Source organism: Crocodylus siamensis, chromosome 2 (assembly GCF_052110815.1).
Source record: "Crocodylus siamensis isolate JL-2025a chromosome 2, ASM5211081v1, whole genome shotgun sequence".
NCBI lineage: Eukaryota > Metazoa > Chordata > Crocodylia > Crocodylidae > Crocodylus > Crocodylus siamensis.
This window is the reverse complement of record NC_143396.1, coordinates 219,033,246-219,050,281: the sequence shown is the minus strand read 5'-3', so window position 1 is coordinate 219,050,281 and position 17,036 is coordinate 219,033,246. Positions and strand designations below refer to the sequence as shown.

General features: G+C 52.5%; 1 protein-coding gene across 9 annotated transcripts in view; it reads right to left on the bottom strand.

The window, feature by feature from the left end:
• LARGE2 (LARGE xylosyl- and glucuronyltransferase 2) overlaps positions 1-17,036 on the bottom strand; it is a 47,245-nt gene that overhangs the window by 15,673 nt on the left and 14,536 nt on the right. Inside the window, exon 3 of one of the 9 annotated variants that reach the window (XM_090033010.1) lies at positions 13,410-13,466. The exons of 4 other annotated variants lie outside the window; for them this stretch is intronic. The gene's annotated coding sequence lies outside the window, so the exon portion shown is untranslated. Of the gene's footprint in view, positions 1-391; positions 998-1,129; positions 1,249-5,166; positions 5,371-11,905; positions 11,930-13,409; positions 13,467-17,036 lie in introns of those variants that run through there. 4 more of the 9 variants (XM_090033009.1, XM_090033013.1, XM_090033011.1 and 1 more) reach the window with 4 other exon arrangements.

Genomic DNA, 17,036 nt, shown 5'->3' with positions numbered 1-17,036 from the left:
CTATTTAAAACAGTGTTTCTCAACCCATGAGTCGTGACCCAAAAGTGGGTTGCAAGAATACATTGAAGGGTCACAGACAAACTTTAAAAATGGATCAGCAAACTTTAAAAGTGGATTCTCCTTTAAAGGAGAGAAATGTGGGAAACCTGCAAGGGGCTGCTTGGGGCCCCCCATGCCTCACACACTGGAGAGAGGGGCAGTAGGTGGGAAGTGAAGGGCCCTGAGTCAGGACTGGCCATTGAAGTTTATAAATGGGTCCTGGTATAAAAAAAGGTTGAGAACAGCTGATTTAAAAGACACTACCCAACTCCTACATACTACAGCTCTGTAGGCTGCTCCTCTATCACCTCTCCCCACCACCCTGCTCCAGTCCTATGATTCTCCCTCCCACCTCTTTCATGTGTTGGGCCAAGGGGGATCCCTCTCATTAGAGGCAGCAGCTTCATTGTGTCAGGCAGCAGGTGGCCTGTTCACTGCTCACAAGACTTGGCAGATATGAAATCCTGAAACGGTCAGTAGGCACCGAGTGGGCAGCTCCAGAACACGTGGCTGCGTGCTTCACGGTCTGGTAGATGGGCTGTTTAAAAGGAGCAAACTTTATTAGTTGCTGCCAGGGATTCACCACTTGGGAAACCCCAGACTGGCAGGTTGGGGCTGGGGGAGTGGAGAGGGGAAAGGAGAGTGGGGGTCCAAGAGGCCAAGGGGGTGAGCCCAAGGGGAAGGCTGGCTAGACTGAGAAAAGAAGCCCTCTGCTCCCAGCCCCATCCTGGCCTCTCAAGCTGGCTCACCTCTACCAGGTAGGTAAAGCAGGGAGGGCAAGGAAGCCTGCTACAAACTCCCTGTCCGCACATCAGCCCCAACCTGGGGGAGCAAGGGGCACAGCAAAGAAGGGCCTGCAACTTCTGGCTGGGGGGTGGGGGGTGTGCAGACTTAGAGCACCAGAGCCCCAGCTTGCAAGGACCCCTCTACAGCACACACCAGTGGCTTCTACTACTCCATCACCTCCACATCCACCAGCACCCCCCCGCCCACTTACAGCCCCCCACCCCGAGCTCTCACACCACAGCCTCCTCTCACAACCCCAGCACCCCAGCCTGTCATGGCTCCCCACAGGAGCTGGTCTCCTTACCTGGCTTTCCCCACCTTGTCCTCTCACCAGAGCTGCTCCTAACCTAGTGTGCAGTCTGAGGCTGCTGCTGCTGCTCCCTCCTGGGGCTGCCTTTCCCAATCCTCCCTTTTACTCCTCCCTTTTTGAGCTGACACTTCCCCCCCTCCTCCCAGCTCTGAAAGCCCAGGCTCTCTCCCCCCACCCCTGCCCCGCCTGCACTGCCCTGTGCCTGGCCCCCCTAACGGAGAAAGAGAACAAACAAAACAAGAGACTAAAACGCACTTTCTGCTCAACCAGCTCAGTGCCGGGAGCATGGAGTTGCCTGGAGAAAGTCATTATGAATCTGCACCCCTGTCCTTGCTGGCTACTGGCTCCCCCTCCCTCTATGCATCCCTACCTTGACTCAAATGTCACTGTCCTCTCTGTGGGCAAGAGGGAAGAGCCTGGGCAAAGCAATAGCACCCACTGAGATGTCCAGCTGCCCCTTCCCTAGAGCTGGTGCCATGACAGGGATTTGTCTTCAGCAAATATTTGCAGAGGAACATGCTGGATCAGCTCTTGATGCCCAGAGAGCGGACAGACCACCTGGGACTGACCGGGTTACCTAACACAGGAGACAGACACTGTGACGCCCAGTCTGTCTAGGATGACTGCAAACCTACTCAACAGTGGGATCAGCAACAGGGGCTGGGACACAGTGCTGCAGGCACAGGCAGTCGCCAGATCTCACACGGGGAGCATGGGCAGTGGCCAGAGTACAGGACCGGGCATCAGGCACCCTGCATTCTACTCCCAAGATCCAGCACTGCAGCCTCGGGCCTCCATCTCTGCAGCTGCGGGATACAGCGGGTGTCACCCGCCACTGACTGGGAGCAGGAAGACTCAGTAAGAGAGGCCAAAGGAAAGGCATGCAGGTCCCTGGTTGGTAGGGGTGATAACACCAGGGCGCAGGGCAGAAGGGGAGCCCCCACAGCTCAACAGCAGACAGAAGGGCTGAGTGTGGAGTCAGGTGATGAAGAAGGAAAGGAGAACTGGTAGAAACCAAACCAGCTCTAGCACTGCCCCAGACTTGCCCAGGAAGGCAGGTTGGTCCCAGGGTCAGACACAAGCATAGGCAAACTGGGCAGCTGCCCAGGGCCTGGACAGAAAGAGGGCCCTAAAATGATGAAAATAAGGATTATTATTATCATTATCGCTGGCGAAGGGGCGCCTGATACTAAAAGTTTGCACAGGGCCACCAGGAGTCTAGGTACGGTGCTGGCTGGTCCATGAGCTGCCCAGCGGGAAGGGCTGTCCTGGGAAGCTGCCTGGGGAATGTGAAGTGACTGGGGTTTTCCTTGGGAAGGCAGGGGCGGAGAGGGGCCCTTCTGAAAGCCCACGCTTGGGTTGGCTTTGGAATGCGAACTATGCAGAGGCGGCCTGTACCTGCAGCTGCTCTCCCTGCTCCTGGCCCCCAGGCTTGGAGGACTGAGTGCCTCCAGGATACAGGAGGATCTAAGCACCCCTCTCCCCCCCTTGCTTTGCATTTGAGAAGAGGAGCTGGGAAGATGCACAAAGCTGAGCCAGGGTGTGGTAAGAAAGGGAGTGGGCAGTTGGCGCTGAGGCTGCCTGGCAATTTCAGTACAAAGAGCTGCCCCCTCCCCCAAGAGAGGTACAGCCGGAGCCAGCAAGCACAGGCCTGTCAGTCAGGAAGACAGCAGCTCCTTCAAGCACATCGCATAGCTGCCGGGCTAGGCTGGGCTAGACCTCCACATATGCACAGCACAGAAACCCCTGCCCCAGGAGAGACATTCACCTCCAGCCCAGGCTGCTCCTACTTGTCCTTACAAAACCCCAATTGACATTTCAGCTGCCCCTTACAGAGTCCAGGGATGTACAGACCATCCCTGGCGGGCAGGATTACCCCATCCTACCTATACCTACTAGTGAACTGCTAGCAAGGAAGCAGCACAGTGCCTTTCAGGCACACAAGTCAAGGCCCCCCTCTGCCACAGTTCAGAGACAAAGACAGGACTGGATCAGTAAGGAGGAGAGTGTGACTAGTGCCATGAAAACAGACTGGGGAGTCTCTGCTCTTCTGCACAGGTTCTTATACTGTACTCCCCCCGGGACCAGAGCACCTCCCCACGATGGCAACAAGCAGCTCTGACTACCATCTGCTCCACTCCCTCCTGGGGTGAGGATCAAAGAAGCACATGAAGCAGAGCAGCCTTGGTTTGTTCGGGTTTCTTTTAAGATGCACGTTGCTGTGTGCTTATGTTGGAAAAGGCAGGGCCGGAGAAACATCTCGCATTTAGGAGGTCTGCAATGGCCTTCTGTTCTTTGAGGAGTTCACTCCCTAGTCTCAGATTGGGCCCCAAGAAACTTCTGGTCTCTTGCATACATGAGCTTCCCCCTCAGTGAGGAGAGTTCATGGGAGCAGAACCAGAGCACCTGGTCTTCTTACCTCTGCCCAGGCCAGAACGCACAAAGGAAGTCAGAAATCCCAGCTTTTAGCCCCAGTGTAGGGGTAAGAAGGGGAACAAGGTTAGGTGGTCAGGTCAGGGGGCTAAGAATCAGAATTAAAGGATGCTGTGGTTTCATCACATATATAAAATGGGTCCATGTCCTGTGGGGCTATGCCACCAAATGCATACGTGGGGCCTGGAGAACATACCAGGAAAAGGTTTTTGGTTGTAGCCATGTTGCAAAGAACTTTTTTCCAACTACTGAGTTGGTCTAATAAAAGGTATCACATCAACCCAAAGAACCTTGCCCACCAGGAAAGGGACACTGCAGAGAGACCATGCCCTAGCCACCTGCTTTAATTGAGAGATAAAATGATCCTGCCTGACCCCTACCCCATTCTCCACCCCCCCACCCTGGCTGACTCTCCCCACAGTAACTATAGGCTTGTAAAGCTGGGATGCCCACCCCACATACCAGCATTCATCCCTTAGTTCAGTAACTTGCAGGAGCTGGCTACAATGCCACAGCCCCATCCCATCCCAGCAGCCCAGGCTGCCTAACTACTTGTCCCTCCGTTCTTTGCCAAGTCCTCTGGGCCCTGGCTAGTGACAAGCCAGCTACCAGTGGCAAGCATGGCTGTGGCAGTGACTACACAGTGGAAAAACTCTGCCTTTGCCTACAGGAGTTTATATAACCTGCAAGACAAACATAAAGCCGGAACTATGCTTCTGAGGACTAGGCATAACTAAAGGAACAAACCAGGAAGATAAGAAAGGACAGACAGACTCCATCAGAAAAACTGGAGCAGAGGTGAGGTTACTCGCCCAACCCACCCGGTTGCTGGAAGGCTGGAACATTGCTTTTTGAGAGAGAGACAGAGAGATACCACCACCTCTGCTCTCCTTCACTACACACTTTGCTCAGCCCCCAGTAAGCCAGATGCCCAAGGACAGTCCTGGCACTGTAAAGCAATTGTTCGTGACCCAGTCCTTTCACAGAAAAACAAGAGCTGGCCTGTGACTTAACCACCTAGAAGAAACTCTGCTCTGGGGCAGGTGGAGCCCCTGTGGTGAGAAGGCAGGGCAGAGACACAATGAAGTTATGACATTTGTATCTAACTGCCTGAAATAACACATGGGAGATACTACTGCTCTTGCTTGCTGGGTGTAAGCCCTGCAAGTGGCCATGCCCTCCTCCCTATGGGAAGAGCAGCTGGTGCCCAGTGGCTGGGGCTGAGTAGGCAGTGCTCCTGGAAAGGTGAATGTCAGGCTGCAGCCACTGTTGGAGCAACACTAGACAGACCCACATAGGCCAACCTGCACCCAGGTACATGCAGATGGGGCTGCGCAGCAGAGTATGAAGGCTAGTGCAGACAGAGACATGCATGTCAGTATCTGCACAATGCTCCCTCTATCCTTCACGTGTCTCCCCTACCCTGCAGTGACAGACCTCACCCCCTTGCCAGGGAAGGCTCCCTCCCTTTCTCCTCCTCGAGTCTCCTTGCTCGCTCCAGACAAATGCTGCCAGTGGTAAGACGAGAGGTTTCCCAATAACGCCAGTTTCCATTACCCAGCCCCATTAGAGGATGCGGAGGGATAAGTGCTACTCACAATGAGCAATTGTTCCTGCCGTCCCAGGGCACACGATCCTGTTCCTTCTGTGTACTACCCACTTTACACCAGGTAGCTCTTGACCCAGCCAGGTTTGGGGGTGGGGAAAACTGCTTCAGTCCATTTGCTTTTTTTAAAAATCACTGCCTGCCTGCCTGAAGCTTGTCCAACATGGGCCACTCCAGGGACAAGCTTCCTCTCCTTCCCCTGCCTGAGGGCTCACCTTTCTGCAGAAGCCAAGCTCTCACATAGTAATTGCAAGCAGCTAACTACCTCTCATTAGAGTAGGATCCATTACATGACATCAGCCTGGATGACCTTTGCTCTTTCCTGCTCCAATGAGGGTCAGGTGAATGGTTAATGTTTACGGAAGGCCACTACAGGGCAAAAAAGTCTCACCAGGGCCATTCTTTTCCAAAGATGGAACATACTTGCTCTCCCCTGCAAAACAGGGCTTCAGGTACAAGTAACCAGACTCCACAGTGATTCAAAATTGCTCTGTTATAAGCAGTTCACTCAAGAAGGCACCTGCAACAGACCAGGCTGCTCTATCTCCTGGCTCCGTAATTCCCAGAGGAGCAGGAGGGAGCTCGGGCCAGAACTTCCAGCAGGACCATGCCTGCAGGATGGTAATAACCCAGGGACCAGCAAAGGAGGCTCTGGCTCCAAGCTCTCTTCCCCTGCTTTAGCCAGTAAAACAGAGAGACCCTGGTGTCGTTTTTAACCTGCAGTGTCAGGCCTGCTCTCCTCTGGTTTTAGAGGAAGACCATCAGTGAGGGTGTGGTCTGAGAGTTTTTGGACAGAGTGCCAAAAAACCCCTACAACCTTGACTAGTAAGATGTTGACATACCCAGGGCCAGATTAACCCTTTAGTGGACCCTGGGCTGGTTGGGACCCCCCTCCTCACCTGGACACTACTGTCTGCAGGGAGCGGGGCTCAGAGCTGCTGCTAAGAAGCAGCCGCCAAGGCAGCGAGGCTGGCAGAGGGGAATGGGAGGGAAGGGAAAGCAATGGGGCCATTTGTGCCACAACTGGGGAGGGAAGGACTGGGGCCCTCCCACAGCTCAGGGCCCTAGGCATGTACCTAGTTTGCCTATGCATTAATCTGGCCCTGGGCATACCAGCGGCAGATGGTGGGAGAGCCACAAGGGGCCCAGTCCCTGTTGTGGCAGTGCAGCCCCAGCCCCTTCCCTGCCATCTGCCTTGAGGTGCACGTGCAAGCAAAATGCCTTTGCGTGCCACTCTGGCACCTGCACCGGGGGTTGCCTACCCCTGCTCTAGATCATGGACAGTCCCACAATGAGGGCAGCTGGGTGGCAGAAAGTCTTTCTCCATGAGAGCGCTTCATTCAGCAGAACGAGGTACATGTTAGCAACAGTTTTAGAATAAAACACCTCATTCCTTACCAGGCACAGTAACTTTCCCTATCTTGTCTTCTGAGATAATAAAGGAGGTGAGGAGGGTAGATAGGACCTGCATTGCTAAGCTACAAACCCCATGTAGGAAGACAGACTGAGGGGGGACACAGAAAACCATAAAAAAATTAGGGTTGGAAGGGACCTCAGGAGGTCATTTAGTGCAACCCTCTGCTCAAAGAAGGACCATCCCCAACTAGATCATCCCAGCCAAAGCTTTATCTAGCCGGGTCTTGAAAACGTCCAAGGATGGAGATTACACAACCTCTCTGGATAACCTGTTCCAGTGCTTCACTACCCTCCTAGTGAGAAAATTCTTTTTAATATCTAACCTAAACTTGCCTTGCTGCAGCTTGAGATAATTGCTCCTTGTTCTGTCATCTGCCACCACTAAGAAGTTTAGCTCAGGGGCGGGCAATTATTTTGGGTGGAGGGCTGCTTACTGAGTTTTGGCAAGCCATCAAGGGCTGCATGACATGCAGCCAGAGGCAGATATTTTCATAGTTGGTAGGGTCGGAAGGGACCTAAGCAGATCATCTAGTCCGACCCCCTGCCATGGGCAGGAAAGTATGCTGGGGTCAAATGACCCTAGCTCGGTGTCTATCTAGCCTCCTTTTGAAGACCCCCAGGGTAAGAGCGAGCAACACTTCCCTTGGAAGTTGGTTCCAGATCCTAGCCACCATGACTGTGAAGTAGCGCCTCCTGGTATCCAGCCTGAATCTACCCTCCATCAACTTATGGCCATTATTCCTCATTACTCCCAGTAGTGCTGGGGGGAACAGGGACTCTCCCATAGCCTGCTGGTTCCCCTTGGCCACTCTACAGACAGCCACCAGATCCCCCTCAGCCTTCTCTTGTGGAGGCTGAACAGGTTCAGGTCCCGTAGCCTCTCCTTGTAGGGCCTGCCCTGCTGCCCCCTGATCATGCGAGTGGCCCTCCTCTGGACCCTCTCCATGTTGTCAAGATGTTGTTTTTATTCTAAAACATCCCTCCTGAAGTGCGGTGCCCAGAACTGGACGCCTGTTCTGGGCACCAACTGTAGCCTGACCAATGTCATATAGAGGGGAAAGTCCTAGCAAAAGCATTGGTACAGCCCTGTCAAAACCCAGATCAATATTAATTTTCTAAATTTTTTAGGGGCCCTGCAGGCCAGACAGATTGGCCTGGTGGGCTGCACCTTGCCTGCGGACTGCATTTTGCCCACCCCTGGTCTAGCTCCATCCTCTTTTGACCCCCCACCCCGCTTCAGGTAGTTGAAGGCTGCTATTAAATCCCCTCTCAATCTTTTCTTTCCCAAACTAAACAAGCCCAGATCCCCCAGCCTCTCCTCAGAAGTCATGTCCCTCAGCCCCCTAACCATTTTTGTTGCCTTCCACTGGACTCTCTCCAATTTGTCCACGTCCTTTCTGTAGTGGGGGGCCCAAAACTGACCACAGTACTCCAGATGTGGCCTCACCTGTCATGAATAGAGGGGAATAATCACTTCCCTTGATGTACTGGCAACTCGCCTACCAATGCGGCCCAGTATGCTGTTAGCCTTTTTGGCAACAAGGGCACACTGCATGCACACTTGCACACGCACACACTTTCTTCCATCATAAAAAGCTCCAAAAAAAGAATGAGCTCAGTCAGGTTCCTCTCCTGATTATTTTTATAGATCACCTTTGAATCACAAACCTGCTCCACAGAGCTGTTGTGATAATGGGTCTAGGGACACGTTCAGCCTGGGATGGAATATGATAGCTGTCAAATGCCACGCAGCTGTTTACAAGAGCAGAAGAAGGTGGGGGAAGGACACAGGAACCAAGGGGAATGGCAGGGGGAATGCTGAAAGGTAGAAGGGAATCTTGTAAGGAAAACAGGATCGAGACCCCCTGTGCAGAGACCCAGCATCCTCTGGCTTTATGCCAAAGTAGTCTCTTTCCCAAGTGCTGGGATCTTTTACATCTCAATGGCAAGAGAAAAACCCATAGCAAAAGAGCCAGGATATTCTACAGTGATGGAACCAACAGTTTACCACCAAATTGTACACCTGGATAGGATCTTTCAAAACACCACACATGGTTGCCAAACCCTAGCTCCCCCAGCATAGTTAGTTGTCACAGGGGCAAAGGAAATGCCAAAAAAGTACACATAATACAGTTAATGCAGGGATGTATTCCAGAGTTCGCAGACAGCCCCTATCTCAGCCTGCTAAGACTCACACCCATGTATCAAACCCTCCTTAGGCTCTTTTCACTATTACTACAGCTGTGCAGCGCCAGCATCTGACCAGACGTTCCATACGTGAACAGAGAACCACTGCTGCAGCCAAGGCAATGGACTGACAGGGCTGCACCGGTGCTCCTGCTAGGACTTAAAACTGGAGGTTCCTGGCTAGAAGGTCTTGCCTCTCTGCTCAGCATCAGACCAATCTCCATACTTGGGGACAGAAAGGAACCTTACCCTATGGTCAAATTGGTAAAGGGGGGGGGGCAGGTTGCCTTTCTCTCTAGCGGGGGCTGCAGCCCTTTACCTGGGATTTCCTGACCATATATTAACAGCCTTTTAGAAAAGCAGGCCATTGGCTGCCATGTTCCCCCTGATTTACCCATGGCAGGTTAGGATGTTATGTCATGTGTTGTGTCAAGGTTGATGGTCCTTTTATTAAGAGGTTGGACTAGATGACCTATGGAGGTCCCTTCCAGCCCTACGTCTTGATGACTCTATGATCGTCTCCCCTCTGACAGGAGGGCAGCGAGCAGGTGGGGGACAGGGTGGATCCCCCAGCAGGGGGGCAGGCTCAGATACTCCTCCCAGCCTAACTTCAGCTCTGATTTTTACCAACTTACTTTTTACTTTTTTCTCCCAGATCACAAGTGTGCTAGTTGAGGTGCAGGAGCCACTTTTACTCATGCTGAACAGCAACTTGCTCCAGGAACACCCCTCCCTGCCCCCCAATGTCAGCTGAGCTGGGGTAGTGAAACATAGCCCACAGACTGACTTCTGGGCGTTACTGCAGCCACAGGGACAGGTACCACAGAAATGTCATGGGGAAGAGAGGCCAGGGAGCAGAGTTCTCGTCTGTCTCATTTTACCGACTCCCCTACACTGAGAGAGGTCCTAAGTGTCAGGGCCATGCCCAAGCTAAGCCTGAGCCAACACTGTCATGCCTGGTGTAGACAGGAGGGTCCCAGCCCTCCCCTTTTTCCACAGCAAGAGGGGCAGTCTTGGGCTGATGGAGCAGCCATCCACCTGACAGCCCATAGAGAAGGCTGCACCTAGTTTAGCCTTCTTAGACCAGTAGTGTAATGGGGGGGTGAACAGGGCAAGCACCCTGGACATCGACTTGAGGGGTGGGAGCAAAGTAAAGCTGCTGCTGCTAGGAACCGCAAGTATACAGCAACCAAAAGTCACTGCTATGCCTATGCCATGGCTGTATGCTCCTGTCTCAGATATGTGTGGGACGCACTGGTAGTAACACCCTAGTCTCATAGCTTGTAGGGTTGGAAGGGACCTGAGCAGATCATCAAGTCCTACCCCCTGCCTTAGCAGGAAAGAGTACTGGGGTCAAACGACCCCAGCAAGGTGTTCGTCTATCCTCGTCTTAACTACTCCCAGGGTAGGAGCCAGCACCACCTCACTTGGAAGTAGACTGTGAAGTAGCACCTCCTGATGTCTGGTCTGAATCTACCCTCTGCCAGCGTGTGACCTTTATTTCTAGTCACTCCTGGTAGTGCTCGGGGGAACAAGGACTCCCCCAATGCCTGCTGGTCCCTTCTGACTAGTTTGTAACAGGCCACTAGATCCCCCCTCACCCTTCTCTTGTGGAGAAGGTTCAGGTCCCGTAGCCTCTCCTTGTAAGGCCTGCCCTGCTGCCCCCTGATCATGCGAGTGGCCCTCCTCTGCCCTCTCCATGTTGTCCACATACCTCCTGAAGTGCGGCGCCCAGAACTGGACGGAGTACTCCAGCTGCGGCCTGACCAGTGCCGCATAGAGGGGGAGGATCATCTCCTTGGACCTGCTTGAGATGCATCTGTGGATGCATGACAAGGTACAGTTGACTTTCCTGACCGAGTCCCCACACTGCCGGCCCATGTTCATCTTGGCATCAATGATGACTCCAAGATCCTTTTCTGCCTCTGCACTGATGAGAAGGGAGCTCCCCAGCCTGTAGGTATGCTGCTGGTTCTTCCTCCCCAGGTGCATCACTTTGCACTTGTCTGTGTTGAATCCCATCCTGTTCTCATCCACCCACCCCTGTAACCTGTCTAGGTCTGATTGTAGCCTATTCCTCCCTTCTAGCATGCCCCCCCCACCCCCCACATCTCAGTGTCATCAGCAAATTTGAACAGGGTGCTTTTTACCCCCTCGTCCAAGTCGCTGATGAAGATGTTGAACAGTGCGGGCCCGAGGACCAAGCCCTCGGGGACCCCACTGCCCACGTCCTTCCAGGTCGAAAATGACCCATCCACCACCACTCTCTGGGTGCGGCCCTCCAGCCAGTTGGTGACCCATTTTACTGTGTAGGTGTCAACACCACAGTCCCCCAGTTTCTTAATGAGAATGGGGTGAGAGACAGTGTCAAAGGCCTTCCTAAAGTCCAGAAAGACTATGTCCACTGTTACCCCTGCACCTAAGGATTTGGTGACCTGGTCATAGAAGGCCACCAGGTTGGTCTGACAGGACCTGCCTCTAATGAACCCGTGTTGGTTGCCCCTAAACATAATCTCCCCTGCTGGCCCCTTGCGGACATGCGCCAGGATAATTCTCTCAAAAAGCTTGCCCAGGATCAAGGTAAGACTAACTGGCCTATAGTTTCCCGGGTCCTCCTTCCTCCCTTTTTTGAAGATGGGAACCACATTGGCCCTTTTCCAGTCCTCTGGCACCACACCAGAGCACCACGAGTGCTGGTAAAGCCGTGCCGGGGTCCCGCAATGACCTCTGCTAATTCCCTCAGCACTTGGGGGTGGAGATCATCCGGACCAGCTGATTTAAATCCATCCAGTCCCTCCAGGAGTTCCCTGACTAGATCCTCACTGACCCTTAGCCTAGGTGCGCCTCCCCTGGGGCCTGAGGGGGTCCCAGTGTGGGGGCTGATCCGGTCCCTGCTCAGGAAAAGGGAGGCAAAGAAGCTGTTAAATAGGTTAGCTTTGTCATCTGGTGTGATGACCAGATTTCCTAGCGTGTCTTGCAGGGGCCCCAAGTTATCTGGTACCTTCTTTTTGCCCCCTCATTGGATCCAACCCAGAGGCAGCAGCAGCAGCCTCTTGGCTGGTCTCCAGGCACCTGGTGGTTCTCCCATGCTCAATTCAGCAAGGATCCTGAGGTCTTAAAGGACACACCTGAGATAACACGGGGCTACAGCTGAGCACATCTTGAAAGAGCCTGTGAATGTTGCAGCTGCAGGATGCTGGGGCCAGGCCTACCCAGGACGTGCTTGGCAACACTGGCTGGTGGCAGTCAGGAACAGGTTCCTTAGTGGTATTTCTCTTCCAGCAGAAGCCTTTAGAAGGGCACAGTCACAATAGGATAAGAAGGGCTTTTGTCAGAGCAGGTTTCCTCCTGCACCAAACCAGCATAAGCTGTATTGGCCAAAGGACTTTTCTGCTGGCATAAGCAGCTACGCTAGGGTTTTCTGGCACAGCCAGCCCAGGAAAACCTCCCCCCTGGCCTAGGAGTGATCTCCAGGCAGCTACACTCCAAGCTCAGACAGGCAGCTTTGGCGCCCCTGACAGCATTATTGGGCAACAAGAATCTCACTCTCCCTGAAGCTCTGTGAGCAGCCCTGCTCCCTGCGTGATGCTGAGAGATGAATATCAGCAAGTCAGTCTCTTGGTATGGGCTGCCTGCTGCTCTACTGCATGGTCACCACTGGTCAACCAGGCTAGGACAGCAGGCATGCTGCAGGAATGAAGGACAGGATGACTGGGCTACCTTGGAGAGGAGGGAGATCCACTTCAATGCCAAAGCAAGGAACCCATCTCCCAGAGACAGCAAGGTGCTACCTGACAGGGAGCCACAGCAACTAAATACTAGCCTTGGCAAGCAAGTTTGTAAATCTGAGTCCTGGCCTTGCAGGAGGCTCTGCTCTAGACTGTCCCACCCGAGTGCCAAGCAGCTCCAGCAAAGCTGGCTTCCCCCAGAATAACTAAACAAACAGAGGGCGCTTCAGCAGCATGGAGTGCCCTGGACAGGATGACACTACCAAGGCCAGAGCCTCCTGTCCTGCCTCCAAGCAAAGGGCTTCGCAGCAGGCATGATGCACCTGTTGGACCAGCTTTGTGGAGCACATCCACTTCAGCCAGAGTTCTCCCCATGCTCTCATGTTTGATCCAAACTCCTTTCCCTCCTCACTTCAGCTTTCCCCTGTCAGGAGCTGCTGCTTCTCAAATCTCTCTCTTCAAAGCAACACAAGCCACTGTGGCTGCCCTTGGGTTACTTTCCATCCCAGCAACATCATCAGTACCAAGGGCTGTGGGAACAAAACATTAACACATTGCAGAGTTGGCTGAGGTCAGACAGCGGGACACTCAGGCCTTGGATGCACTGAGGAATGGAAGAGGAGCAGCAGTCAGTCCTGCCCTCCAACTTCCCCTTTCCCTGTGGTAGGATTAGGTTTCTAATACCTGCATTTCTGCTGACATCTCAGTTTCATCTAATTCCCTGAACCATTAGGTTCAGAGCATCCTGGTGTCTGGAGCGTCTGGAAATGCTCAGGGCAGCCTCACCTGCCCATGTGCTGAGACATGCTTTCATTTCCAAGAGCTCAGCACAGTCCAGAGCTTTCTGAGGTCAGGTTCGAGACAGCAGTACCCATCATTTAGCCCTGCTCTTATCCTGACTCACCTCGTAGCCTTCAGCAAGTCCTTCTCCATGCACGTTCCTCAGCCAGTTGCCTGTGCTCTGAAATCCAGAATATTCCTACATGTTCATTACAGTGAATTACACATTAGGAAGAGACAAGAGGCTGCAAAGATTTCACAGCTCCACCAGAATATGCAAGAAAGGAGGGAGGGTGTCACAGGCCAAGCAAACTCAACCCTTACGGAAGGGACCTACTTCCCTGAAGACTAGAGTCACTGGTTTCATCTTCATAGCCCACACAGAGGAAAGTGCAAGATGCCAAGGAGACTCCAGTAACAGGGAAGCCAGGCAGATTTGCATCACCTAGAAACCAAAGTTATGATGCCAGGGCACACTGGGCTCTGAAAGCCCAGCCTTACACTGAGCACCCGCCCATTCAGTGGGTCACGGCCCTCATGGATACTTCCGAGCCCAGCCTGCAGGTGCCTGCATACTTACCTGGCAGGGGAAGCAGCATGACCACGTAGGCGAGCTCCCCAGGGTAATTGTCTCTGATATGTCCTCCATAGGAGGTCTATATTGAGCAGATTTTTTTTTGGTATTGGGTGGTGGAACCGGAGCGTGCTCCATCCACTCCATGCATTGACCTGGTATGTGCTTCCAGGACCGGTGCAAAAAAACAGAAAAAAAAACAGAAAAAAAAAAAAAAAAAAAGCAACATTCTCTCCAGAAGAGCTGAGCAAAGCATCATGGCTTGGTAGCTGGTTTGGTGACAAGCTTTGTAGATTTGGTATAGCCCATGCTATCTGATAGTTCCTGGCAGATCTGACCTGAATGGTTTCAGCCAAAATGAAAACAAGTCAAACTATTTCACGCTGAGGCTAAACTAAAAGTTTTGCTTTCTTGTTTGGAAAGGATGGGCTTGATACTGAGCTATATTTACTTTAAAATAAATAGATAATAAAAACACACCTGAAAAAGACAAACCCACCCTCAAATGCTTTTGGTGTTTGCAAGGCACAGGAGGCCACTCATGATTTGGATTTGTGTATCACATGGCAAACCATTGCTGCTAGACCCGTACATCCCTCTGTATGACTGAAGTTTAGCTATGGAGATCCATCACTGCTGGACCCATACATCCTTGTGCACGACTGAAGTTTAGCCTGCAGGCTGACTTCTACACCAGCACTGTCAGCAGCAGCAGGCAGGGCAACTGAATGTTACAATATACGTGACAGATGCCGAGGTGGATGCCAGGGGAGTGTTCAGGCAAAGTTTGAAGTGGAGATGGGCAGTGACAGAATGAAGAGATAACTACACTTCTGACGTCACATGCTGGGAAGGCACTCCTGAACTGAACAGAAGCTGAATGATGGACAAAGCTATGTGTGGGGGGCAGGGTCCTAACAACCCAAAGACACAGGAAAGAGGAGCAGCAGGTGCTCACATTCACACACACACAGATTGGTGCTGCCACAGGGGACTGGCATAAACAAAACACATGGTAACACACGCAGGCACTCATGTTTTCTATACCTAGTGTTATTCGTGGCACTGATGGCCCCAGAAATCCTCTACTTGGCCAAAAGAGGAACAGAAGAATCACACTGTAACTAGCCAGCCTTGGCCAGTTCAGCAGGTGGGAACAGTCCTGCTTCTTCGGGGGGGCAGGAATCAAGTTTTCATGGCACTAGCACCTTACATTTGGGCAGCCCTGGGGACTGTATACTGCAGCTGATTTGCAACTTATGGATAGGGTCATACACTGAAAACAAGCTCAACATACCTCTGACTAAGCTTGGTGGGAGAGAGTCCTAGTCCCATTTGACTTGGAGGGGAGCAGAGGCAGAGGGTAAATAGCCTGCAGACGTAAGCATGGCATGAATCTAGCAGCGTCCTCTGATACCCATTGCATGAGATGGGGCAGTGCTTTGCTCTGCACCTGAACGAACAGTCAGCCTGCCACTGAACTGGACACAGTACAGAGATCTAAGAAGGACAGAAGAAAAGAATAAAAGTTGCCCCAGCAGGCCTCTGAACATGCTCTAAGTAGCTTGAATTTACTGCCAGCTAGGGGGATAAGACAACAAAAGGTGTATGAGAGACCATGATATGGATCCCAGCCATAAAACCAACCCAGGCTGTGGTGGATTGACAGGACAAGCCTGTGCAATGAGTGCCGACTGGCTGATCAGTCACTAGGGCGATGAGGATATCATGGTTTACGGCTAGGGGGAACAGCAAGGATGATGATGGCCTCCATTGTGACCCCTGCTGCACCCTTTATTGATTTATGCTGACTTTGGCAGAGTCTTTATCAGCTGGCTGCCCCCATGACCTGCCCACCTCCCAAATTCAGAGTGCACACCAAGGTTGCCTTTGTTTTTAAAACAACAGGTGGTCAGGAAAATGTTATGAAACCTTCTTTCTACTACATCCAGCCCCTTGGAACCACAGCAAAGCTGACCCTAGTCAGGAGAGGATAAACAGGACATAACATGGATGGCATTGATGGAGGCTGGGAAATGGAGACAATGTCATCTTTCCCCCATGATGATCAAAGGCTCTTGCTCACATGATTATATTCGGTACTGTTGCAGCATCTCAAGACTCCTCAGAGCTAGGCACTCCCACAAGGCCAGACAGACATGATAAGATACAGTCCCTGACTAGATCAGCTAGACTGGGATGGGGAAGAGAGGCACCAAGAGAATGAAGTGATTTCCCCAAAGTTACGTATTAGGTCAGGGGTGAGCAGAAATGAGACTTCCAAGCCAGGCCTCTTATCCACTAGACTGCTGCCAAAGAGCCACCCAGGCACTGGGGGCTGGCTCCCCAGTGTGGACAATAATTCCCCAAGGGCCAGAGTCCAGTTTCCAATTTGGTAGATATGTTCCACCTCCCCATGAGCTTTTGGGACTAGAACGCTCCATAGCCGGGTCAGAGAGATTAGCCTAGGGGGAGCTGCTTGCCTGTCCCCACCACACCCTTGTCCTCACTGCCCCAAGTAGACCCCACAGACCAGTAGCACCTGTAGGGCTCAGTCCTCCCTCTTCGTCATGCATGTGCCCTGTAGAAGATGCTGGTGAAGAGGAATCTTTTGTCTCCCCACTCCCCCTGCTGCCAAATGTCATGTGAAGGGGTTTTATTTTCAAGATAATGCCCAGGCCCTGGGAAGCTTCAATTGCCCGGGGCAGAAAAAGCTCAGCCAAATTCTCACCTTTGGCCTGGGTGCCCAGGGCTCCTGGGCAGCATAAGGAATACAGCACTTGGACACAAGAGAGTCTGCACACACCACACTGAGGTAGCAGGGGATGGGGGCTGCAGACAGATGGGGGTATGCAGGGACAGAGAACCCAGCAGCAGATGAGCACACGTGTGGATCAGGAGTCCATTTCATGCTGATGACAGAACTACAGGTGTGATGAGCGCTTCCAACCTACAACAAGGCCTGATGAGTGCTTCTAACCCAAATGATTTATACCTGCTCAGAGACCAAGCCTGGCCATCACCATGCAAAATGCACAGGGAAAACACGTGCTTCCTTTGATAGGATGTTCTTTTGTTTGAACTGGGAGACAAAACTCTTTACAATCACTGTAACTTGTTTGGCTTCTTGGCCAATAAGTCAACAGAGGAACAGGGCAGACCCAGCTGCAGAGACAC